The following is a 26,145-nucleotide window of genomic DNA, read 5'->3' as shown; positions in this document are numbered from 1 at the left end:
AGCCTCACCCCTCCTCATAGCCCAGCTATAAACTCAGCAGTGACAGAGTTAATGACCTAGTGTCCACTTAGCTGTCAGGAGAGCCACTGCTGGAGGCAGAGCCTAGCACACTTGAGCTTTGGGGGACATACGTCTTATTTTACCTCAGCAGAGATTGTGGCTCCCTCTCCACTCAGCTAACTAAGAGCAGTCAGGTGCCCCGGTGTGGACAGACTGAGAGGTAACCCCTCCCCCACCTCCCGGCCAAGAGCTAAGGAGTAGGGGTGTGAGCTGCCTACACAGCCTCCTTTCTTCAGACACCTTCCCAGTAGGGGTTGCCTTTAGCTGCCTTTCCTTTAGGGCACCCGTAAATGTAGTCTTTGGCCCCTGTGGGCCGACCTCTGGTGGAGGGAGGGTAGTTACCCACACCGTGCTGCCACCCTCCCACTGAGCCACACCCTGCTCCTCTGTTTACTTCTTTTGTTTGTCTGTCTGTTTGTTTTTGAAGACCTGGTTTCTCTGTAGAGCCCTGGCCGTCCTGGAGCTAGCTCCGGGACAGCCCTCTAAACTCCCAGGAATCCTCCTGCCTCCACCTCCTAGGATCGCACTCAACTGTCCAGACCATCCCTGAACGTACTCCCTAGGTCAGGCAGGCCTCCAATGTGTGATCCTCCTGCCTCTGCCTCCTCAGTAGCTGGAGTGGCGGGCCTTTACCACCAGGCCGCTTCCACGAGGAACTGTTCATCGTGACCGAGGCCAACGTTCATATTCCGGGAGCCTCTGATTCTGCTCAGTAGATAGCCTCAGTTTGGTCTATTCAGTGCCTTGGGGGGTTTACGGTTTTGTTTTGTTTTTATTATTATTAAAGTTACATTACATCATTTCAGCCGGCTGTGGTGGTGAACACCTTTAATCTCAGCACTTGGGAGTGGCGATAGTAGCCCTCAGGTGCAGGACATGGCCCCCTCCCCCAATCCCTCCCCCATCCGGCCCTAGCCCTCCCCACAAGCTCCACAAGCCCCATCCCCAACCCTCCTTCCACTAGCTCGCCCGGTCCTCCCCCCTCCACTCCAGGCTGACTTTTTCCATCACACTCGGAATGTTGATTCTCTTCTAGGTAAAAAAGATTTCTCATACCAATGTCTCTATCAAGAGCGGCGGGGGGTCGGGGGAGAGTCTAAAGGGTCACATATTTTTAAAAAGAAAAGGGCAGTGCTATGAGCAAAAAATAAAAAGGCTTTGTGTTTTATGCTTAAATACCTGGTGGGCTCTTCTCCCACTGGGGGGCCTCCAGGGGGGCCTCCAGCCCTCTGAGTGAGCCCTGCTCCCACCCCAGGAGCCCCCACCCTTCCTAACACTCTCCCAGAGGAGACCCCTGGTGGATCGAAAGGGTGTGTGGACCCCAAGCCCACCTCAGAAGGGCTTGGTCCTCCCTCCTTGGACTGTGAGGAGCCATTATGGTACCGTGGGGGGGTCCGGGGAAGGCTTGCCCCAGAGGACCGATGATGTCAGTTTGGCTCCTGGAGCAGGCAGACAGCTACGATTAGCTGCCAGCTTCCTTGCCGGTTTTTAGAGAATTCTCATCCAGACCTAGTACATGCCAGTGCAAAACGACGTTCCCTGTGGGAGCAATTATCCTGGGCTGGGAGTTTTTCCTTCTCAGCTCTGAATTCCGTGGCTGTCATGATGGGTTTAACCCTGGAACTTTGAAAGGCCTTTCCATATCTCCAGTAGACACATCTGCTTCTGAAGCCCGGAGTTAGTTTTCGGGGTACATGGGGGAGGGGGGCGTGTCCTCCTGTACAGACCCCAGCTCCTGAGGCAGTGAAGCCTCCCAGGCTATGCTAGCCACTGCCCTGCCCACAGCTGTGTTCGGCTTCCCTCTGGCTCCTTACAGCATCTGTCCAAGAGCATGCCGTGGTGTGGGGCCCCGGTGCCCACGGCTGCCCTAGAGCAAGTAGATGCACAGGGCCCAGAGCAGGCGGTCAGCACGCCAGGTCACCTCCCCTGCTCAGCCACACAGAGTGAGCGAGCCACTCCCCACCCACTGGACCGTGAAGAGGCTCCGACACCCCAGGGAGCTGCTGACAGTGGGTGGTGCCCAGTATTGTTTACAGGCGATCCTGCCCTGCCTGCACAGGAATGGTGCTGTTTGCCAGGTATCCTGGGCCGTAGAAACTTGAGGAGCCTAGTAGGGGTTAGGGTACAGGAAAGGACCTGTATGGGTTGCCTGTTGGTTGCAGACCTAGCAGCGGCCTTAGCGTGACTTCTGTACTCTTTGACAACTGTTTCCATGTCCTCACATCTCTGCCTGACCCTACATTTCCCTAGGGCTGCACAGTGTGAAACACACACACACACACACACACCGCACTCTCACACAGGTACACACGTGCACTCTAACACACATGCATACCCCCTCACACACACATTCTCACACATGTGCGTACACATACACACACCACTCACACAGATACACACATGAACTCTAACACACACGCTCACACACACTCTCACACATGCATACATACACACACTCGCATGCACATTCACACACACACACACACACACACACACGCGCACACACACACACACACACACACACACGCGCGCCTCTTAGCTCTGCAACAGCACTCTGTAACAACACTCCGGGTCCTTTCAGCTTGTGAGTGGCTAGCCCTTGCCTTCTGTGACTGGCTGGAGCCTGGGTTAGCACTGTGCCCATGTCACTCACTCTGGGGCATCCTATCTAGGACTAAGTGTTTTGCAGCACTCCCAGTATAGAGTCCCGAGAGATGCTTGGTAGAGGTCTCTTTGTGTCTCCCCGCCCCCTGCCATGGCAGGGGCCTGGGTAGCTGAACCTGCCTAGGCATCATTCGTGCCGTTTTCTCTTCTACCCTGTTCATCCAAGCAAGAGACGCAGGCTCAGTTCCGTCCTAGACAGCTGATGGCAGTGCAGAAAGATTCACCTGGAAGCCATGTTGGCCTCCCATAGGTGGAGAAAGTCTGACCACCAGTGTGAAGGGAAGAGGTGGAGTTCTACCTGCAGAGCCTCCCCCGTGCCTGGCATGCCCTGTGGTGGGCTGGGGGCTTCCTAGGCAAGGCAGTTCCTTTGGGGGTACAGTATGCAAACGGGGAGCCTCCTCCCTCCCTCTAACCACAGTCGGTTGGCATGTGCCCTGAGAGTGTCAGTGGCATTGTGCAAGAGGCAGCACAAAAGGGGTGTGGCCTGGCTGGGCCATGCAAGCTGCACCAGCTTCATCAGTCTCCACAGGAAAACACTGCAGTGAGCATGTGGCTCCACGGCAAGCCAGAGCCGCAGCAGCAGCAGCAGCAGCAGTAGCGTGCCGGCCAGGGCTGGCCCCCCTCATGCCGGCTTACACAGAAGCAGCTTTCACAGTCTATCTATTTCTAGCAACAGCCAGAGTCTTTGAATCATTTATCTCAGCAGCTCTTCTTAAAGCCCGAGAAAGGTAGAAATTCATCTCGGTCCTGAGAAAAGAGCCTAGAAGGAAAAAAAAGTGTCTGGTGGCGGCCGTGATGGGTGGCGGGCCTGGAGATAGCGCTGGTGGCTGGGAGATCAAACAGCTGAGAAATGGTTTTGTAGGAAGAACCTGGGGAATTCTAAGTCGATAATGAGGAGTGACTCTCTTTTGATTTACGGCAAGGCTTGGCAATCAATCTAGAATGCTTTGAAGAGGAAAGAAGCGAGTCCAGCAGGCTCGGAGTCTGGTTGGGACAAGTAGCCCTTGCAGGGTGGAGTGGTCAGAACCCCGGCTAGGGACACACAGGTCCTCGCCTCTCTCCTCGTGACCCGGGTCTCTCCTCCACACTGTCGGGGATGGGCCTGGACCAGAGGCCCCTCTCTCTTTTCACCTGACTCCTGCTAAGGTATTAACTTTGACCCAGGTAGAGTTCTAGTCTGGAATTTGGGTCAGGGTGATTCGGGTCCCTGTGGTTGTGTGGTCACATCCTACCTGATATATCTGGAGACCCTTCTGTCACTCCTCTGGCTTAGAGGTGTGGGTACTAGTCAGCTTGGACTTCCATAACAGAATACCACAGCCTGGGAGGTTAACAGCAGAAATTATTCTTTATGCCTCTGGCAGTCCAGAGTCAAAGTGTCAGACCATGCCCTGTGTTTTCTGTGGTCCTAGGATCTGAACTCAGGGCCTCATGTGTGCGCAAGCAAGCACTCTTACCCACTGAGCCATCTCTGTAGCCCTATGCCTTCACTTCTGTAAAGCCCTGTCACATGCTGGGACCTGGGGCCCTCACGTGTGCGTCAGTATGCTGCACTGCCTCTGCCCCTGCTCAAACCTGCAGCCTTCTTCACGGCTCCACACTGCTAGCTCAGTGTTTGCCTGTGTGCATGTGTGTGCACATGTGTGTGTGTGCATGTGTGCGTGTGCGTGTGTGTGTGTGTGTGTGTGTGTGTGTGTGTGTGTGTGTGTACATGTGAGTACAGGCTCCTTCAGAGTCCAGAAGAGGGCACCAGGTTTTCTGGAGCTAATGTTACAGGTGGTTACAAGCTACCCCGTATGGCTGCTGGAAACCACACTATTGTGCTCTGTGACAACAGTAGGCATCAGATCTGGAGGGCAGTGACCAGTACTGAGCTCCCTTAATGGGCGAGGAACAGAGAGCCTGAGTACTCGGTCCACGTTCATGCCAGGGCGTTGGGGACGCGGGATGTGGGGATAGGGCTGGCTGCGCTGCTGCAGAGCTTCTGGTGAGGCCTGGCACCCAGCAGGTATCGTGCGAGCATTCCCATGGAGGGGAAGGAGGCTGCCTGGGGAATGAGACGCACAGTTCCTCCCCAGGCACATGGCATGGGGTACGGGAAGGGTGCTCAGGGCAGCGTCAGATCTGGGTCACAGACACCTGCCTCTGTGTGCCCTTCCAGCAGCCATGCTTCCTGGGGATGTGGTTGTCACGGCCCAGTGGTTATCGAGGAATCGGGTCCGCACTGCTGGGATGGCAGATAAAGGGCACACTGTTGGTGTTGCAATGAGCTGTGTGTGCCAGTTGGTGCCAGGGTTAGGCAAAGGCCACAGCCCCCACCAGAAAGATGTCAGATGCCAGCATGTGCTTCTGCAAAGGCCGTCTCAGCGAGGCTCAGGACTGATGTCTCTAGGGGTCCCCGAAGCAGCAGACACTCAGTACTGAGTTCACTTTCCCTTCAAGAGCAGGGGAGAGAGAGACTGTCTGTCTGTCTGTCTGTCTGTCTGTCTGTCTGTGACAGGATCTTGCTATGCAGTCACGTAGCCCAGGCTGGCCTCTCACTCCCAGCTTCCTTGCCTGTGAGTCCTGAGCACTGGCTTTACAAACAGCACCACACCAGCCCCGACCAGGAGTGGCCGGTATTGTTTCCACAGACCCTAGGTTTTCCCATATCAGCCAGGAATTACATCTAAGGGTGTCTGTGTCAGAAACCCCTTGACTCAGAGCAAAGGCCAACAGGTGTCCGCCATCCATGGCTCATCCTTCTGGCCAGGCCGTCTGGCTCCTCCTGCCTGCCACGGAGTGTCCCCAGTGTCCCCAGGCTGCCTGTGCTGCTTTGTTAGGTCACAGACACTCACTGAAGCATTGGTCCCTCTTCTGAGAGCTGGGGAGGCAGAAGCAAGGAAAGTCTGTAACACGCTAAGAGATAAATCAAGTAAAGAAGTAAAATACGGCATATTTTTGGTGACAGATTCAGGACCAAAAGCTAAAGTCAGGGAAGGTGTTGAGGGGCGTGTTGGAAGTCGTTTGCCATTGGCGGCTGCGTTCGCTTTCTGTCACCGCAACACCCAAGATGACCAGCCTATAAAGAGGGAGGTTATTTTGGTTTCCAGTTGTACCCGTCTCATCCACGACCCAGAGCCCGTGACAAGGCAGCATCAAGCATGCTCTCCCACAGAGAAAAAGGGACAGGAGTCTCATTGTCCCCGCGACTTGAAGACCTGCAGCCAGGCCTACCTCTTAAAGGTTCCAACACCAAAGGGACAAGCCTTGTGGATCTTAAGTGGTGCTAAAGGCATCCGTCTAGTGAGACCTGAGGAGGGCGAGAGGCCCCAGGCCGTCAGAACAGAAAGGAGGCTTAGGGATGGGAGGGCACGGGGTTGGGGGCACAGGGAGCTGGGCAGAAAGGAGACTTGGCCAGGAGGGCTCATGGCTGGCGCAGGCCACAGTGGAGTTTGTGGAGGGGCCTAGAATCAAGGTGGTAGAAAGGATGGGTCAGGGGCTGAGGACGGGTAAGCAGTACTTGTCTGTCCCTTTCTCCCTCACTCTCAAAAACACACAGGAGCCGGGCGTGGTGGCGCACACCTTTAATCCCAGCACTTGGGAGGCAGAGGCAGGTGGATCGCTGTGAGTTCGAGGCCAGCCTGGTCTACAAAGTGAGTCCAGGACAGCCAAGGCTAACATAAAGAGACCCTGCCTCAAAAAACTGGAAACACACACACACACACACACACACACACACACACACACCCACCGGAGCAGGGTTCTGCCCTTTATTTACCAGACACAAGTGCGCCTGAACCCAGAGCTGCCCCTCTGGAAAGTCCTCGCCCAGCACAGATGATCACTTCCCCACAGCCCACAGAGACCCCGCTTCTGCTAAGCCACCCTCAACGTGCACACTGTAGCACTGCCCAGAGACCCTAGGCCTGTGCAGCAACTCAAGACAGCGGTTGGGAGGAATTGCTAAGATGCTCAGGTGAGGGCCCAGTGACCCTCCCCACAGCCGCCTCCTAGGAACGGTGTCTAGTTCACAGGCCCAGTCTTGGTGGGCTTTCCCCAGCAGCTGATCCCCTGAAGATGTCGGCAGTTTGGCTCCAAGCACCTTCTAAGAGTCGTCAGGGTGGAGAGGAGAAAGTCGGGGTGGGGCCAACTTTCTCTGCTAACTGGACAATTGCAAGCGCCATCTCACTGCCGAATGAGGATGGAATGGCTCAGCAAAGGAAGGGACCCACCTGCCTAGGGAAGTTGAGGCAGCAAAGGGGAGAGACCTAAGGAGCATGTGGTCCCACACCGTGTTCAAGGGAAAGACAGTGCTGACTTTGTATTTCAGAGCATTTGGGGGCCGGTGAGTGCTTTAGTACATAAAGGGACCTGCCACCAAGCCTGATGACTCAAGTTCAGTCCCCACATGGTGGAGAACTGACTCTTACAAGTTGCCCTCTGATCTCCACACATGTGCTATAGTGAACACACACACACACACACACACACACACACACACAGTATATTAAATAAATAACTTATAATTCTCTTTTAAAAACTTTTATCGGGACTGTTGTTTGGCATTTACTCAGGGAGTAACGGAGAGGCTGGAGGGTGGCAGCACCTTCAAGGCTGTGACCTGACCTCATCACAGGAGGGAGTGGCAGTTGGCCGGCCCCTTCACAGGTTAGGGAGAGGGCAGCTTGGCCAGGGTTACTGGATCTGTGCTCACTTCTACAGTCTTGGTGGACCGTTGTTTTTCTTAGTTGTGTGTATTGGGGTGGTGGTTATGCGTACACAGGAGTACAGTGTCCTTGGAGGCCTCAAGAAGGCTGGAATTACAGGCAGTTGTGAGCCGCCCCGGGTGCACGCTGGGAACTGACTTCGGGCTGTCCATAGGGGCAGTATTTGAACGTAGCCACCGAGCCATCTCTCCAGGCCCTGGGGTGGGCTTGTGGCTTGGTCCTTCTCACTGAGGAGATGTCCCCCCTAAAAACCTAAGGCAGGGATGGGCATAGTGGTGCCTTCCTGTCTTCTCAGCCCATGGAGGTTGAGGCAGGAGGATTGAGAGTTCAAGATCAGCCTGGGATATGTAATAAAACCCGGTCTCAAAGAATGCTGGCCAGGAGACAAGGCCCAGTGAAGGTCTTACCTCGCCCACCCCAGGGCATGAGGCAAGGGAGGACCCTATGACCTCTCTCTTCCCTGGCGTCCCACAAACGTCATTCTTTAACATCAACAAAGTCAGGGCGTGGCCTAAGAGAGGGAGCAGCCCACTGGGTTAGCCTGCGCCTGAGCAGAATTGTAGACAGGTGAGATTTCTTCTGCCGAGTGGGTACAATGTGACCCCCATGAGAGTTGGGACATGGAGGGCAGAGGGCGTCTTCACTCATGCTTGTCAAGCGTCTTCCCCAGTTCCTGACATTCCCACAGGCTTGCTCATTGATGTCATCCTTGACACTTGTGTCTGGGCATATCGTCAGCCAGAGAGATTTGGGGGTGACCTCCAGCTGTCAAAGAGAATCACCCACTGCTTTCAGGGCTCCTGCCTTGTAGTGCCCCCTTGCACACTTCGCTACGTTGTGCCCCCTTTATTCTCCCCCCCCCCCATCTCTGCTATGACTTGGCCTTTTCTGGGAACAGGGTGGGAATCAACGGTGTAGACTGCCGCCTCCTCCAACAATGTGATTACGTCATGGGAAGTGGTGACAATTAGTGAGAAAATAGACCCCAAAGCAAGTGTCCCGTGTGTCTGAGTTGCTCCTAATGACCCCTCCCGCCTGAGAACTCTCCCACTGCTGTCGCCTCCTGCTCCCCTGTCGTGGGCAGCTGGTCTGGATTTATGCCAGTGGGCGCCTCACTTAGCAGTTAAGAAAGATATTTGTCGTTTTGCTATAAAACATCAGACCCATCATGACCTAAACGATTATGACAGCAGAGGGTTCAACCACAGTCTAAAATTTTAGCTTTATTTATGATGCTGGGAGGTCTAGTGTCTACAGTGTCTCCTTAATCCAGTCTATATCGAGAGTGCTGTCTCCTGGGCTTGCCCATGTGTCTCCCAGGGCTGTTAATAACCTCTCCGCCAGGTGCGCCGTGTGCCGACGGAAAATCCATCTGAGGTTTTACATGTCACGTGGCTATTAAAAATTGACAGTTCCTTATTGATGCCAAATACTCAGGGACAAATAAAAATGGCTGGACTCAGAGACAAGCAGAGAACCATTTGTTCATGACATTGCTGGCCAATTGATGTTGGCAGCTAAACAAGTCATCATTCAAAAGAATCTTGAAAGGAAAAAGTTGACGATTGTGAGACAGGCTTGTTCAGGGTTCTGTGCCAGCGTCCAGGTGACACTGCCTTTCTGTGGGTTGACACCCAGTTGGCCTGGAGGCCTGCCACGTGCCCCAGCTAGCCTGGAACGTGCTACCAGGCTGGCCTCAAACTCATAGGGATCTGCCTGTCTCTGCCCACTAAATGCTAGGGTTAAAGGGGTGTGTCACCATGCCTGGCCCAGGCTGCATTCGGTATGGTCACTGCTCCTCTGACACATCTCTAGATTCCTACTTGCCAATCCTTCTGAAAGTGCCACCAACTCCAGGGACTTCCCTCAAGGCCCACCCTATGGCTGTGTTCTCCCAGCACATTCACATGGGAAGCCTTCTCTTCCACAGCCCCGGAGCCTGGGTTCGCCATGCTATCATAGCCCTGTGTGGCTGGCACATAGTATGTGTACAGTAGGGTTGACAAATGAGCCACTGCGTCTCAAGAGCCAGCAGAGTACGACATGATAGCTGTCTGCCACAGCGTCCCTACCCCTGCCCCACTCTGGAAATGCCGGCCAGGTTCTAGCTGTCCTTCCCAGTGAGCGCGGGAGGCAAGCAAGATGGGGAGACAGCCTGAGTGCTCAGACCAGTTTCACCACACTGATGTCAGTGTGCAGGGTGACAGCCATCCTCCCTGATGAGCTCTGGCCAGCAAGAAGAGGACAAAGGATCCCTTGGCTGAGAGTCGCCCACAGAGCCTGGGCCCAGGACCACATGCAGTGGGGCGATGGGCTCTTCAGCTGAGCATGTCTGGAATAATCTTGGACAGGCAGCAGCGCCCTGGCCTGGCCCACTGGGAAGTGCTGGGGAGGTGGGGTGCTCAGGGCCTCAGCTCTGGCGCTCTCTCTCCCACCTTCTTTGTTGTCCTCATCCCCCACTGCCCTCGTTTTCTTTCCCCTTTCTTCTTCCCCATTCCTTCCTCTTTTCCCCTTTCCCCTCCATCCTTGCCTCCTCCTCCTCCTCCTTACTTCTCATCCCAGCCAGAAGTAGCACAAGGTAGGGGCAGCTGTGACTTGAACATGGTTGGTCCCAGTGCCATGGTGTGGACCCGGGCGGGACCTTCAACAGGGCTTGGCTCGCTCTCCAGAGAGGGAGCTCTCGGCCCTGTGCGGCAGGCTTATGCTTACCCTCTCGGGCTCATACTTACTAGCCGCTCTTGCACCTGTTCCCGCCATGTGATGCCATCTGCTATGCTGCGATGCACAGTGAGGCCCTCACCAGAAGCAGCCAGTGTCTTCTTGGGCTTCCAGAGCCATGAGGTAAATAGATAAGTCTCTTCTGCTTTATATATTTTCTAGCCTTGGATATTTGCTACAGCAACAGAAAGCCGACTGAGGTGAGATAGAGAGAGGTCAGAGTGAGGTCAGGGCTGACTTTAGCTGAGCCTTTCCCAGTCTGCACCTCCCTCTCAGCCTTTCTGTTGCTTTCCTCCTCCTCTTCCTCCTCCTTCTCCCTCCTCCCTCCTCCTCCTCCTCCTCTTCCTCCTCCTCCGTCCTCCTCCTTCTCCCTCCTCCCCCTCCTTCCTCCTCCCTCCTCCTCCTCCTCTTCCTCCCCCTCCTCCTCCTCTTCCTCCCCCTCCTTCCTCCTCCTTCTCCCTCCTCCCCCTCCTTCCTCCTCCCTTCTCCTCCTCCCCCTCCTTCCTCCTCCTTCTCCCTCCTCCCTCCTCCTCCACCTCCTCTTCCTCCTCCTCCATGCCCACTCTTCCTGGTCCCAGAACTCAGTGTGCTCAGCGCTAGACCCCTGGAAGAAGAGACCTACTTAGGTCCTAGAGGGAGCATCTACATGCCAGCCTGCCCCAGGCCATCATGAGCATCCCATGGGGCAGGTGCCCGTAACCCAGCTGGGGACACCACAGGAAGGTGGTTGGCTGTGTGTGATGAGGTGAGCATCTGGGGCATCAGTGTGCCTGCAGCCTTCAGCAGTTCTCACCCCTGGGTCCTGGGAGAATTTAGGCCCATGCGTGTGAGCAGCTAGGAGGCACATGGCCCACAGTGACAACCTCGAGAGCACTAGTGTTCTCACTGAGAAGGCAGCGGAGGCTAGAGGGACACAACGGCAGATCTAGGACCCCGCCGCCAGGGCAGCCAGATCCAAAACCAAGTAAGGGAGCCAGGTTCTGGGAGCAATTGGGAAGTAATTCCAAGTCCTCCAGACAAACTGTGTCCCCCAAGACTTTTGTTCCTGGCTATAGCTGAGAGGGGCTTTCCTCCCACTTACCCCCTGTCTACTAGGAAAGGCCAAGAGGCAGGAGTGACAGGAGCTCACCACCCCAGCTCGTTTGTCCTGGGGCTTCCACTTGGCTCCAAAATTCTGTTTTCCATCATACTAATTACATTTATTCATAAGCTGCTGAAGCCGGCTTCTGGGGCCCCAATTTCCCAAGGCCTCAGGCTGTCACAGCAGAGGCTCCTCTGTGTCGGCTTGCCAAGGGTCCCTCATGGTTTTGGGTCAGGATCAGACATTTGGATAGCCAAGGGGCCTCGGAGTTTGGAAATGAAAGCAAAGGATGCCCTGGCTTAGCGGCGTCTGCAGCCACCGCTGAGGGTGCCTGGAAACGCTGGCTGGCGGGGGACGGCCACCCCTCCCATCTCTCACCCAGCCTCCGCCTATCCTAGCTGGTGCCTCTGATCTTTCCAAGTTTCCCCCCCTAAATGTTGGTTTTTGTAAGTTGTGGAGCAGCGATGGAACCCAGGGCCCTGCGCACGCTCGGCCCCAGCCTTCGTGACCCTGATCTTCTGAGTCTTTGGGCCTAGACCTGCCCTCCGGAGCTCCCTCTGTAGAAGCTAGTGTCCTCCTCACTTCCTTCTCTCCAGGCGATCCCCAGGGGTTTGTGACTGTCCCATCCCATGGATGTCTTTGCGTGTTGTGCCTGCGTTTCACTCTCAAAGCAGAGAGGGGCAGGCAGGCCTCGCACAAGGTTTGCTGGGCTTCCTGCAGCGCTGTCTGGCTCGTTTCTGACCTTTTCCCAAAATCCAGGGAGTATTCCATGGGCGTGACCTCACTCCCAGCCAGGCAACAGCGTGCCCCCCCCCCCCCCCCCCCCCCCCCCCGCATGGCAGCTCCTGCTTCCTGTTGTAAGGAACCTGTGAGAATCTGCTCCACCCCAGGGAAACGTAAACACCTCCCACCTCAAGACAATCGAAAAATCGGTCCTGTTGAACTTCACTCTTGGGAGCCAATGGGTTTATCAGCGTAGCACAGAGGGGAGGGGACACATACAGGAGAGTGAGGACCTCCCCCTCCCCCAAAAAAGAGCCTCACTGCAGTGCCCTTCCCCAGGGTGAATGAATGATGGCGTCCCCACAGCCATACAGATCGAGTGCTTCTCTGATCGCTCCCTAGCCTCTGTGCTCTAGTGCCTCACAGGTCAGCGAGGCCACCGAGACAGTCCTGCAGTCAGGGCAGAACTGCATACAAATTACTCGGAGAATCATCTGGAATCTCAGGTGCAGGGCCAGTGACCCACCAACCCCTTCGCTAGTGCTCAACAGGCCTGACCTCAAGGACCTCTTACAAGTGGTCCTAGCACACACGTGTGTGCACATACACATACACACGCGGGCACGCGCTCACAAGTCTCCTCTCTCTCTCATTTCCTTTTCTTTTTTTTTTAAAGATTTATTTATTTATTTATTATATATACAGGGCTCTGCCTGCATGTACGCCAGCAGGCCAGAAGAGGCCATCTGATTATAGATGGTTGTGAGCTGTGGTTGCTGGGAATTGAACTCATAACCTGTGGAAGAGCAGCCAGTGCTCTTCACTGCTGAGCCATCTCTCCAGCCCTCTCATTTCCTTTTCAATGAAGTCTCTACTTGTTAAAAAAAAAAAAAAAAAAAAATCTCTGCCAGGAGAAGGTCACTTGCTGCAGTGTGGCCTTTCTGCCTGTCCCGAGGAAGACAGCAGATGGAGTCATGTGGTAATGAGCAGCCCCACAAGGGTGGTGAGCCCCACTGACAATGTTCTGGAACCATTGCTGAAACGCAGCTATCAGCAACTACAAAAACCGAGCATCCCATGTCCAATGCCCAACAACTGCCCCCGAGCAGGCAGCACCTAGACTGAAGTGTGTAAGCACCCTGGCTACACAGACCAGGATAGGTCTTCAAGTTGGATGACTAAGCTTGAGCCTGTTGTTGACGGGTGGAGCAACTGTACCACGGCCACAGAATTGGGGGGCGGGGGGGCACGCCTGGAGAGCAAACAGATTGCGGCCGTGCACAAGAGCCTGGATGGATAACTCTCAGGAGGGTGATGTCAAATGGCAGTAGGACGGACTCAAAACAGGTCTCATTTATATATAAAACGCTCAAACAAGTAATATCCTGGTGAATAAGGAGCCGAGGGGACCCACCCAGCAGGGCCCCCTTGGAAACCAGAAACGCCCTGGGGCTCAGCCTCAGAGAAAGCCTTGTGAGATTTTTTTGTCTGTCTGGACACCTGAAATGTCTGGGCATTTCTGGAGTTAGTGACCATTTCAACAAATAAAGTACAGAGCAGGGCCACCCCTCTGACTCAGAGCCAGAAAGGCTGCAGCATCTGTAGCCCTGTGTGGGCCCCGTAACTTCCAGGCTCACAGGTGTCGCCTGGACTCATGAGCTGGCACAGTGAAGGGACCACTTGACCACTTTCTGAATTAGTGTACTGACTGAGGACAGAAAGTGTAAAGTTAAGTGCAATCAAGGGAGGCGCTGCCCCTGCTCTCTGTTAAGGCCAGGGCCTGAACATTGAGTCTATTAGAAGCAATTATAAAAGGGACAGAATTCCTTAATGTTTCTCATTTGACAAGAAGCTTTTTTAAATATGGGGCATTAGTTAATAAAAAGTCCCCAGAAGCCCAATGTAATATATTACATAATTCCTTACAGCTCATAGCCACTGGAATAGGTAAAAGGGGGGATGTAAAATTAATATATAGTTATTATTAAAATTGCCTTATAAATTAGTTAAGGCCCCTGGAGGGACAAAGTAGCCATCATTAGTCTAGGACCATCTCAAGGGCTTTGCTGTACCCTGTGTGTTTGCAGAGTGGGGCTGCCCCCTGTGCAGGGTGGGGCAGGGTGGAACCAGGATGCAAGCATTGCATAACAAGAGCTCTTCCTCGCGTAGCGTGGTTTCTAGGGAAGTGAGCCCTCTGGGCCATCACCCAGCAGATTCTGTGCTGGAGGCAAGCAATGCCAGAAAGCACAACCCCCATCCATCACAGTTGGACAGAGTGTCACGTGCAAGCATTTGTGTAAACTCTCAAGAGTCTTAGAGACCCACTGGCTTGTCCCAAGCCCAGTAAGGTAGAAATAATTGCCTGAAAGGGTCCCCCCTGACCCCCTCAAGTCACAGGTAGGATGGGAAAGAAAGCCTGTAATTTTAAGCCAGCCTACCTACAGGCTGCTATAGTCTCTTAAAACAAAATAAAAAAACCTGTAGGTGTGATTTAGGTCATGCCCTGGCCACTGTCTCCAGGCCACATGTCCTGGGAGCCCAGGATCCTTCCTCAGCCTTCCAACCTTTGCCACGCAGCCACGCATTTAATTGGGGGATTTAGAGACCGTGCCTGGAAATCCCTTCAGATCCAGGTTGTTTGCTGAATCTCAGTTTCGAGTCCCAGATGATTTGACCATGTGATACTCTGTATGCTTGGGGCCATTTGCCTGGGCCTGTTGAATCTGTCTTGGTAGCAGGCTGGAGTCTACAGAGTGACCTGGTCCCCCCTGGGTAGAAAAGCTTCCTGTTGCTCCCCTGACCAGGTAGATGCATAGCTGAAGTTTGCCCAGTGACAGCACCAGAGACTGTTTGAAAAGCTGCAGGTTAGCCCCACCCTGCCACTGGCCCCAGCTGCCACTCTTTGGGAGGCGGCTGTGGTGGCTCACAGAGCAGCCCACAGACAGAATACAGTGTGCATGGGATGCAGGGACCAAAGAAGCCAGTGAGGTTGTTTCCACCTGGGGTCACCTCCTGCTCACTGTGAGGGATTGTGGATACCCCTCTGGGCAGGTTTTTGAGAGCCCTAATTTTAGAGAAAAGCTTTTGGAGGCAGAACTAGCGGTCCGTTCTTATGGGGTGAGTTCCCTAGGCCACACACCAGCACCTTGCCTGCAGTCTGCTCTGTACTTTTGGCACAGTGTATCAGAGATTTGGGTGCACTGTCTTCTAAGAACACACCATGCCCTGGTAAGGTTTCTTCCAGAACCCTGCCTTTAACAGACTTCGTGGTTTTGGAGCTGGTGGTCACTTTGAGTGTGCTCCCCAGAAAGCAGAAGAGCAGTGTCATTGCCTGGACACAGGGCACCCGTCTTTGGGCAGCACTGCTACCAAGTGTGTGTGACCAGAGGCTAGGAGGGGACTCTTCGAGGACGCCGGCCCTCCTGGGAGATCTCTGTGCCCAGGAGACAAAACAGGGCCAAGACCATGAAGGAGGCATTGGCACTATGCATTCTGCAAAGTACCCCCCTCTAAGGAAGGTTCCTGTGTGATTCCTGGGGTAGTGAGCCTGGGACCCCAAGTCCTAGCCCCCAGGGATCCTCAGCAGCATTGCGTCTCGGCCCATCTCCAGGATTCCTGATTTGGAATGGGTTGCATAATTTTTAATTTGTCCCTAACAGTGGTCTAGGAAACAGATGGTCCTCAGGGTCAGCTTACAGGTATTTCAAGGTGCTCCTAGCTGGAGGCTGATGGTGTGCATGCGCGACCCCTTGTGGCAGCCTGGAAAAGTCATCCTGGCTCTGGGCTACACCTAGAAAGTGTGGGTTGTGGCCTCAGGGAGGGACTGAGGCTGGTAAGAGGAGGAAGGCTGGTTGCAGGGAACTCCATCGCTCTTTGATGGGCAGTCCTCATCACTCTCCAAAAGTATTCAGCTCCACAGCTTTACTCTGATAGGAAGGTACAGCCTCTGCCTGCTGTCAACACCGTAAACTAGATGGAAGGAAAGCCTGTTGTGTTGAAGCTCACCCGCCCCTTACTCCACAGGCTGAGGGACTCTCTGGGTCCCAGAAGAACCGACTAACTGTGCAGGAAGATGATGCCGGGCGGGTTGTCCCTGGGGCAGTCTAAAGGGATCAGTGTAACCTGCCTGTCCTGTCCTTTGTCCAGACAACTAGGCACTTCGCAGTGGGACTGACACCGTAACAGCATCCTGCTTTCACTCTTTCCTGAGGGAGTCTAACAGACCCTTGTTTTAGGGTGAATTCCTGCAAATCTTTCAAAGCACAAAGACCAACTGCCTTTCAGGAATGCCGTCCAACTCACAGTGGCGGCCAGGGGCAGTGTTTGGTGGGCAGCCGCTGGCCAATTACTGGGGTTTTCAGCTAATCCCGTGAGGGGTGAGCAACAGTTGCTCCACCTGGCAAGACACAAGCCAGGAGGGCGTAAGGAACTGGCTCCAGGCCTTGGCCTTGGAGGACCTGGGTGAGCCTTCGGCAGAGGCCACCGTGTCCACCACTGTGCTGGCCGTTCTAGGCGTGGCCATGTCTCCGCTGGACCTCAAGAGTAAGAGTTCTGCTTCACCTGATGGGAGACATGTCATCCCGTCGCTGTGGCTGCTTCCTGCACAGCTGGGGAGGTTGTTCTTCGCCCCCCAGCATTTATCTGCCGACCCCGTCTGCTCTTTGCCGTTTGCTAAGGGGATGCATGGTGTACGCAGGCAGAGCTGTAAGAACACCGTACAGCAGGGTGGGCGCCTCCTGGTTTGCCTGTGTTTTGAAAATATGTTTCACAGTGTGGTATCAAGAAATTTTAGGTGTCAACTTTTAGACTGATCCTCTCGTGTATAATTCACACCTCTGCTTAATCAGGTTTACGCCGTCGCTGTTTGCACTACTGCAATACAACAGTGTGTGTGTGTGTGTGTGTTTCCCAGTCTTAATAGCTTTATTTAAAAGTTTAAATTTGTTATTTATATGTGAAATACTACTGTGTATAGGACAGCATATTGTGTATCCACAGGGGTTTACTTTGTTTGAGACAAGGTCTTACTATATAGCATTGGCTGGTCTTCTTTTTAGTTCTAATTTTTTGGTTTGTTTATTTTATGTGTATGAGTGGTTTTGTTTTGTTTTGTTTTTTTTTTTTCTTTTTCTTTTCTTTTCTTTTTTTTTTTTTTTTTTTTTTTGAGACAGGGTTTCTCTGTAGCCCTGGCTGTCCTGGACTCACTTTGTAGACCAGGCTGGCCTTGAGCTCACAGAGATCTGCCTGCCTCTGCCTCCTTTGTGCTGGGATTAAAGGTGTGCGCCACCATGCCTGGCTGTATGAGTGTGTACCTCGTATGTACCTGGTGCTTGTGGAGGCTAGAACAGGGGTGTAGAGCCCTGGAACTGGAGTTCTGGATGTAGTTGCTGGAGACAGAACACAGAACCCCTGCTAGAGCAACAAGTACTTTCAATCTCTGAGCTCTCTCTCTAGCCCCCGGCCGGGGATCACAGGTGCCGCCACGTCCTGCAGTGGAACATTTTAATATTGAGCTCTTCGTCTAACAACTCATTTAAGAATACGTTCCAGGGCTGAGGGGATGGCTCACTGGGTACCACAGGGCTGAGGGGATGGCTCACTGGGTACCACAGGGCTGAGGGGATGGCTCACTGGGCACCACAGGGCTGAGGGGATGGCTCACTGGGTACCACAGGGCTGAGGGGATGGCTCACTGGGCACCACAGGGCTGAGGGGATGGCTCACTGGGTACCACAGGGCTGAGGGGATGGCTCACTGGGTACCACAGGGCTGAGGGGATGGCTCACTGGATACCACAGGGCTGAGGGGATGGCTCACTGGGTACCACAGGGCTGAGGGGATGGCTCACAGGGTACCACAGGGCTGAGGGGATGGCTCACAGGATACCACAGGGCTGAGGGGATGGCTCACTGGGTACCACAGGGCTGAGGGGATGGCTCACTGGATACCACAGGGCTGAGGGGATGGCTCACTGGGTACCACAGGGCTGAGGGGATGGCTCACTGGATACCACAGGGCTGAGGGGATGGCTCACTGGGTACCACAGGGCTGAGGGGATGGCTCACTGGGTACCACAGGGCTGAGGGGATGGCTCACTGGGCACCACAGGGCTGAGGGGATGGCTCACTGGGTACCACAGGGCTGAGGGGATGGCTCACTGGGTACCACAGGGCTGAGGGGATGGCTCACTGGATACCACAGGGCTGAGGGGATGGCTCACTGGGTACCACAGGGCTGAGGGGATGGCTCACAGGGTACCACAGGGCTGAGGGGATGGCTCACTGAGCACCACACTCTGTGCAAGCATGAGGACCTGGGCTTGGTCCTCAGAACCCACATACTGTAGCTAGAATAGAGGTCACCTTGTAGTCCCAGCACTAGGGAAGTGAGACAGAGACAGGTGGGTCCCTGGGCTCACTAGGCAGCCAACCTAGCCTACTTGGTGAGCAGCAGGCCAGTGAGCGACCCCAGCTCAAAACAAGGGGGTGGGACCTGAGAAATGCCTCAGTGGTTCAGAGCAGGTGCTTCTGTCCCAGAGCCTCAGAATGTGGTTCTCGGCCCCCATATCAGCCTACAGCCACCTGGGCTCCAGCTTCGGGGAGTCTCCTCTAGCCTGCTCGGGCACCCACACACATGACACACACGACATGCATACTCACAGTCACGAAAATAAGTAAGGACACGACCTATACATGCATAAACATATGCACACACAATGGGTAAACAAGTATCTGCCTTTTTCCCCCCTAAGATATTGATTAACTGGCCCATTCACCATCTTCTGGATGATGTCTCTGCCCTGTTAGTTTAAAGCTCTACCTATTCTAAGTGTGCATCTGTTAGTCAGCAGAGAACAACTTTTGCTGCAGTAACAACAAAAACACGGTTCTGCATGGCTTAGCACAGTCAGGGCTTACGTGCTGCTCACGTTGCAGCCTCTAGCTGGCATGTGGCTGTTCCCAGCAGTGACTCCAGGCTGCCTCCGTTTCCCACGTGTGCCAGCTCTGAGCAGCAGAAGGAGAGCACAGAGTACATAACCTCTGCTCTTAAAAACCACATCGCTGGAATTTCTCTTCATATTCTTGTTGGGAGGAGACAATCACAGCAGAGAGGCTCAGAAGTGATCCCAGAACGGGAAAAGGAGTCAGGTGGCCAAATCTCCCCACCTAGGCCCATCACTGGACAGGTGGAACTTAAGTATACAAGGGTGTGTGTGTGTGTGTGTGTGTGTGTGTGTGTGTGTGTACACCTCTGTGTGTACGTGCATGTGAGCACACACGTAATTGTATGTGTTCTGCTCTGGGCATCATGCTTGTTAAGGCCAGCTCCGACTGCCCTCTGTGGCCCTGTCATCACATGCTTTTTGGGGACCTGTTCTGTGCTCCTCCAGTGCTATGGTCAGCCTCATGGCAGTCTAAGGGCTCAGTGGAGTAGGGATGGGGCTGAGCTCAGTCATGTAGGGCTTGGTGGTGACAGGAGGGAAGGGCTATTTGAGAGGAGAGAGACCGTGTGAGGAAACCCCCGGAAAGGGCCTGGAGAAGGTGTGGCCAGGTGTGGTGGATGGAGGGATGCAGAGCAGACGATCCTGTGATGAGTAAGAGGTGAAGACGCTCCGCTCCCAAAGACCCTCGGGCAAGTAGCTGGTTCTGAGATGCCCCTGAGACCATCTACCTCCCCCCCCCCCACCTCCTGGGTAGAGTGAGCCAGAAGGAAAATAGTTCAAATTGGGAGGTTACCATGATGGGGTGCTGGCAGGGCGTCGCTGAGGGAGAGCTTGAGGCATGCTGGATGAGCAGGTGCATGTGTGTACTTCCTCTTCTAACTGAACACAGCAGAGGTTTCCACAGACACAGCCTTCGCACTCTCCAAGGCCTCTGTTATGCTCTGTGAACCTTCCCAATTTTGATGTTCTCCGTGGTTCATCCTAGTGAGGGCTTACAGGCCAAGCAGGGGGCTCGAGGCGGGGAGCAGGTCTTCATGACGTATAATTGCTGCTCCTGCCTTAGAGAGTGACTGCACAGGTGGCAGGATAGCCCTGTCTGTGAGTGCGATTTCAGCCCCTGTCTGCAGGATGGGCTACCCTTGGGCACTCCTCCCACTCTACAGACCACTGAGACGGGATTTTGTGCATGGAAGAAATCCTTCCAAGTGTCTACTGGCTTCGGCAAGCAGTGTTATTAACATAAAGGATGTTTAACTTTGCATCGATAGGCAAAGAATAATTAAAATGTAATTAAAAGCATGAAATCTTCTAATTATTGGCTTTGTATAATGTGTATTTAAAAACAAGACATCTGCAAATGCTTTTTCTTGAATACATCCAGAAACAAGAGAAGGTAGCATTTTAATTAAAAATGGATTATTTCAAAAACAGTTTAATCATCCTGTCATCAAAGGATGTAGGCCTTATTAATTAGCTATCGATATGCAGGCCGAAGTTAGCAGAAATGTAAATCCTTGAGGGTTGTCTCTGACACCCCTCTCTTGGAGGAATTATTTCATATCTACTCTGTGTCTTTAGGATGTCAGCAGAAGACAGGTCTGGGTCACGTGGCTCTAATTCTCCTGTCGTTTATGGAAGCCAGTGGACATCCCAGGACAGGGAAGGATGGGGAGCACCATGTGACAGCCCCACCTCCCCCACCTCCCACCTCTGTGATCAATATGAGGTGCCTGATAGATGCCATCTGCCCCTCCTGCCCAAACCTTGCCTGGGGCCCCTCTGACAGGTGCAGAATGTGCTAGAAAACACTAGCCAGGCAAGTCCTGAGCCCCACTGCACCACAGCAGTAACATCTCCTCTTCTTCCAGGCTGATGTTCCTGTAGGGGGCAGCGTGAGCACACCTCCATCTGTCATCCTAAGTGGGTAAAGACTTACAGTGTGATAAATAGTGTCCGTGTTGCTCCCGTGGCCTGCCGTGGCTAAACTAAATGCTCAGAAGTCACTCGGCTCAGAACAGCTCTTACCTGTTCTTTCACACCCAGCACGCGGGCACACAGCTACCACACAGCCCTATGTGGGGTGGAAGGGACCCCCTCCCACAACTCACCAAGGACTCACCAGGGTCTGGCCCTGCCAGACAGCACCGCAGCCCGCTCCTCTGTAGTGCTGGATCTGTCTTGGGCTTTGCAGTTCTGGGATGCTTCAAGACAATTCTCAAGGAGGAAACAGACGTAGGGGTGTGGAAGCTGGCCTTCTTGTTCCTAGTGCTTATTCCCTGCAGGTAGCAGAGGACTTGTCCTACTTCTCCCATGTTTCTCCAAGCTGGCCTGGCCTCCTGCCATTGGCTCCTGGGTGGCTACTTTGTTCTTTTGAGTCCTGTACCTAATAGCATCTCAGGTGAACTGTGTCTCTGCCTGCCTGCTAACAGTGGCTCCTTCCCCTCTGACCCTGTCAGTGCCATCTGCAGAGGCATGTGGACGTGGAAGAGAGTGCCAGGGGGCTTCAGAGGGCTACCCAAGACCTAGAGCTTAGGATGACGCATGCGTGCCTCAGGCATTCGTCCAAGATGGCATTTCCTCAGTCATTTCTGGAATAACTCACACGTTTTCACATTCATAAAATACTCTAAAATATAAGGCCGATAAAGGAATTGACTATCTAGACATACAGTATCACTGGAATCATTTCAAATGAAACAAGGCCCCTGGAGGGGTTCACAAGGCAAAACCCTTTCTTCCCTAAGGGGGTGATTTGGTCTGCTGCCCTGCCTGTCCTGGCTGGGACCTGGGGTACATCTGTCTCCCGGAGGATCTCAGGTTTCCTGTCTGAAGAGAAAACACAGAGTTGGGGAGCCTTGAAGGATTTCCCCTCATGCACAACCCCAGTGGAGTGAGCTCCTGGGGCATTAGTGGTGCTTTACAGCCTTGGACCCACAGCCTCAGATAAGTCTGATGATTGATGCTTTGATCAGGCAGCGTCTAGTGACCTGATCCCAGGATGTTGAATAAAGCAGACGCAGCACGCCAGGCGTGACTCCTGCCAGGACTCTGGGCTGTGGGAAGCAAGCCTTGTTAGCAGAGCAGGCCATCCTCCGAAGGGTTTGGCACCTGCCTAGACCGTGCCCTTGGCTGCCAGGTTCACATCCCTCAGCAACCTAGGTCCAAAGATCAAGAGGCCTCTTTGGCCTTTGTCCACAGAGTCCTCTCCGGCCTGCTGTCCCGTGCCAGCTGAGCCAGGCAGAAATTTTCAGCCTTAGTCCTCTGAGGTGAACGTGGAGTCTGTTGGAGTCCATCCTACAGCGGCCAAATGGAACCTTGAGAGCACTGGGAAAAGGGTCCAGACCCAAAAACCCCTCTCCTGTAGAACCAAACGCAGGCTTGCCTTCCAAGAAGCCTCGGAGCAGAACAAGCCAGCCTTGGCCGTCTGCTTGACGCTTCATATGCCACACCTGCTAGGTCTACTTCTTAGCTTCTGGTAAATTGAGTCTTTTCCATGCAAGTGTGCTCTTTAAAGGGTTGGTTTGTGTCTATATGTCTGAGTGTGCGTGCGTGGGTCTGTGCAGCACATGCATGCAGGTGCTCCAGGGGGCCACAGGAGTGCATCAGATCCCCCTGGAGCTGGACTTACAGGCAGTTGTGGGCCTCCTGACATGAGTGTTAGGAACTGAACTCAGACCTCCACAAGAACAGTGCTTTTGCCTAGCAAGCCATCCCTCCAGCCCCTTTCAAAGATTTTAAAGCCTTTATTTTGTTTTGTTTTGTTTTTCAAGACAGGGTTTCTCTGTGTAGCTCTGGCTATCCTGGAACAAAAAACCTTTTACCTCCATCTTAAGTATAATTTTCCAGTAGGACAAGTATCAACTTAAAAGAGATATAAAGTAAATGTCCCCTGGGAAGGAAAATGACCTCTGGCTTGGGTCAGACTACATCCGCCTTCCTCCACAGTGGAGCCTTTCTGCTTCCCACACATCATGTGGCCTGAGTGTCCCGGGTGGTCCCTGCTGCAGGGCACGGAGTGAGGTGACCAGTGAGGTCTGTTCAGTCGTGAGCCGGCCTTGGCCCCAGCCAGGATCAGGTAGAGACCATCAGCAAGCTTTACTCCCATCCTCCAAAGCTGGGGTGCTCCGGCTCAGGGTGTCTGTCTCCAGATGGATGCTCACACCTGAAATTTCCCACCCAAGCCTTGTGCTGTGGGCTTGGAGTTTCTGTCTCCTGTATGTCACCTGGCCATTGTCATATGTGTCCTGCCTCAGGTACCCGTTACTCTGAAACACCATCAAAGAGGAGTACTGGAGAGAGTCACTGTGTCCCGTGCCAGCCGCTTGGGGAAAGGCTGGTACTATTCTACAAGTCCCAGTGAGGGCAGGAGACAGTCCTCACGCTTAAGGACAGACAACTGGAGGTGCCAAGTGTGCATGCACATGCATACACGCATGGCACACACAGGTGCAAGCACACATGCACATACACGTGTAAAGAATTCATCTTTTAACAAGATGGTGACCTAGGTCAGCGTGTGAAGACAGAGAAAACAAAAATAGAGCTGTTATGGTTTGAATCTAATGTTTCCTGTTGTGGATGGATACTTGTGTTGCCATGGGGACCACTTTGGGAGACTGTGGACCCTTTAGGAAGTAGGTCAGTTGGGGCAGCCTTGGAAGGTTCTGTTTGCCCTTGGCTGCAGCCTGCTCTGTCTGCTTCCTGGTCCTACAGCCATGTGAACAAGCCCCGGCCTCATACACCGCCACTGCAGAGGGAATCGCTCTGTGCCCCGTTCCCTTCCACATCAGCAGGCCAAAAGCTCTCTGAGATTGTGACCCAGATTAGCCCTGCCGAGCCCTTCACTTGTCCTGCCAGGTGTTTGGGTCCCAGCGACCAGGGTGACTAACTGGGCCCTTCCTCAGAACCTGAGCCCAGTCGTCCAGTGAGCAGGGAACCAGAAGCCTGCCCACACACGCACAGAGGGACAGTTAATACAATCGTGGGCATCGGGAAGCTCAGTGTTAAATACGATGCCAAAGGAAGAAGTCATAAAGAAGAAAGTCAACACCAGAACAATAAAAATGTAAATGATGTGCCCAGAAATACCATAAAGAAGATTAAGGAGCAGAGGAGAGAATGTTACACGGATGAGAGGCCAGTCCACTGCCGAGAGCCTCCATATATAAATCCCCGAAGGATCAATAAGAAGATGAACGTCCACATTTTTCAAAAAGGAATAAACCATTCGGAAAGGAAGAAAGATGAGGACTAAGCATTTCAAACTCCTCAGTTTATTAGTAAAGCACCTGGTGTTCTGTCTGCCCCATGCCCAGTCCTGTGGGCAGACAGGCGCCACCGTGGGCCTCTGCCCAGGGCCCTGGAAGGCTTTTGTGAGTGCCCAGGGAACTGTTGGCAGAACACTCCCTGAGACTAAACACCATGTCTGTAATTCCACTGCTAGGAATTGAGCCCATGCCAGCAAAAAAAAAAAAAAAAAAAAAAAAGGCACATGGCGGGAGCGTCCATCCCAACTCAGGTGGAAGTAACCTAGATACCTGACAGCATGCGGCTGGCTACATAAACATAACCGCCAGCTCTGCCTATTCAGTTAGGTATTCAGTCACTCTTGAGATGTGTAGCACGAACCTCCTGTGAGCCAAGCACTAATGTGGGAACAGACTAATGAGTGAGCAAAAGAAACCCCCAGCCTGTGGCAGGTGAGGGAGGATGGATGGACGGACAGACGGACGGACGGATGGACAGACGGACGGATGGACGAGTGTGGTTGGGTACATGAATGGCTGAGGTGGATAGATGGCTGGGTAGATAGGCTGATAGATGGGAAAGTGGGAGATGGAGGGATAGATATGTAGTGTGTGTATGTGTGTGTGTGTATGTGTGTATGTGTGTGTGTGTGTGTAGATAAAGCTGGAGCACAGTACCCTTTACGCAGACTCAGGACTGGTGTGTGTGTGTGTGTGTGTGTGTGTGTGTGTGTGTGTGTGTGTGTAGATAAAGCTGGAGCACAGTACCCTTTACGCAGACTCAGGACTGGTGTGTGTGTGTGTGTGTGTATGTGTGTGTGTGTGTGTGTGTAGATAAAGCTGGAGCACAGTACCCTTTACACAGACTCAGGACTGGTGTGTGTGTGTGTGTGTGTGTATGTGTGTGTGTGTGTGTGTAGATAAAGCTGGAGCACAGTACCCTTTACGCAGACTCAGGACTGGTGTGTGTGTGTGTGTGTGTGTGTGTGTGTGTGTGTGTGTGTGTGTGTAGATAAAGCTGGAGCACAGTACCCTTTACGCAGACTCAGGACTGGTGTGTGTGTGTGTGTGTGTGTGTGTGTGTGTGTGTGTAGATAAAGCTGGAGCACAGTACCCTTTACACAGACTCAGGACTGGTGTGTGTGTGTGTGTGTGTGTATGTGTGTGTGTGTGTGTGTAGATAAAGCTGGAGCACAGTACCCTTTACACAGACTCAGGACTGGTGTGTGTGTGTGTGTGTGTGTGTGTGTGTGTGTGTGTGTATGTGTGTGTGTGTGTGTAGATAAAGCTGGAGCACAGTACCCTTTACGCAGACTCACGACTGGTGTGTGTGTGTGTGTGTGTGTGTGTGTGTGTGTGTGTGTGTGTGTAGATAAAGCTGGAGCACAGTACCCTTTACGCAGACTCAGGACTGGTGTGTGTGTGTGTGTGTGTATGTGTGTGTGTGTGTGTGTGTAGATAAAGCTGGAGCACAGTACCCTTTACGCAGACTCAGGACTGGGGTGTGTGTGTGTGTGTGTGTGTGTGTGTGTGTGTGTGTGTGTAGATAAAGCTGGAGCACAGTACCCTTTACGCAGACTCAGCACTGGTGTGTGTGTGTGTGTGTAAATAAAGCTGGAGCACAGTACCCTTTACACAGACTCAGGACTGGTGTGTGTGTGTGTGTGTGTGTGTGTGTGTGTGTGTGTGTGTGTGTAGATAAAGCTGGAGCACAGTACCCTTTACGCAGACTCAGCACTGGTGTGTGTGTGTGTGTGTAAATAAAGCTGGAGCACAGTACCCTTTACACAGACTCAGGACTGGTGTGTGTGTGTGTGTGTGTGTGTGTGTGTGTGTGTGTGTGTGTAGATAAAGCTGGAGCACAGTATCCTTTACCCAGACTCAAGACTGGCCTCCCTGGGAATGTGGCATTAGGGATAATGCCTAGAGAAGGGTAGAAGCCACACTGTGGACTTTTGCGTGAGATGGGCCCCCTGCAGAGAGCATGGGGCGTCCCCAGTG

At 53.4% G+C, this 26,145-nt stretch overlaps 1 protein-coding gene and 1 long non-coding RNA gene across 2 annotated transcripts in view; both read left to right on the top strand.

Moving 5' to 3' along the window:
- PEPD (peptidase D) overlaps positions 1-26,145 on the top strand; it is a 147,522-nt gene that overhangs the window by 87,285 nt on the left and 34,092 nt on the right. The window lies entirely within an intron of this gene.
- Positions 19,923-24,904, top strand: LOC311591638. The gene is made up of 2 exons (XR_014777154.1): positions 19,923-24,590; positions 24,624-24,904. It is a non-coding gene; the product is annotated as an uncharacterized lncRNA (long non-coding RNA).

The sequence above is a fragment of the Acomys minous genome, assembly GCF_964271855.1.
Source record: "Acomys minous genome assembly, chromosome: 20".
Classification (NCBI taxonomy): Eukaryota; Metazoa; Chordata; class Mammalia; order Rodentia; family Muridae; genus Acomys; species Acomys minous.
This window is presented reverse-complemented; position numbering and strand designations above follow the sequence as displayed.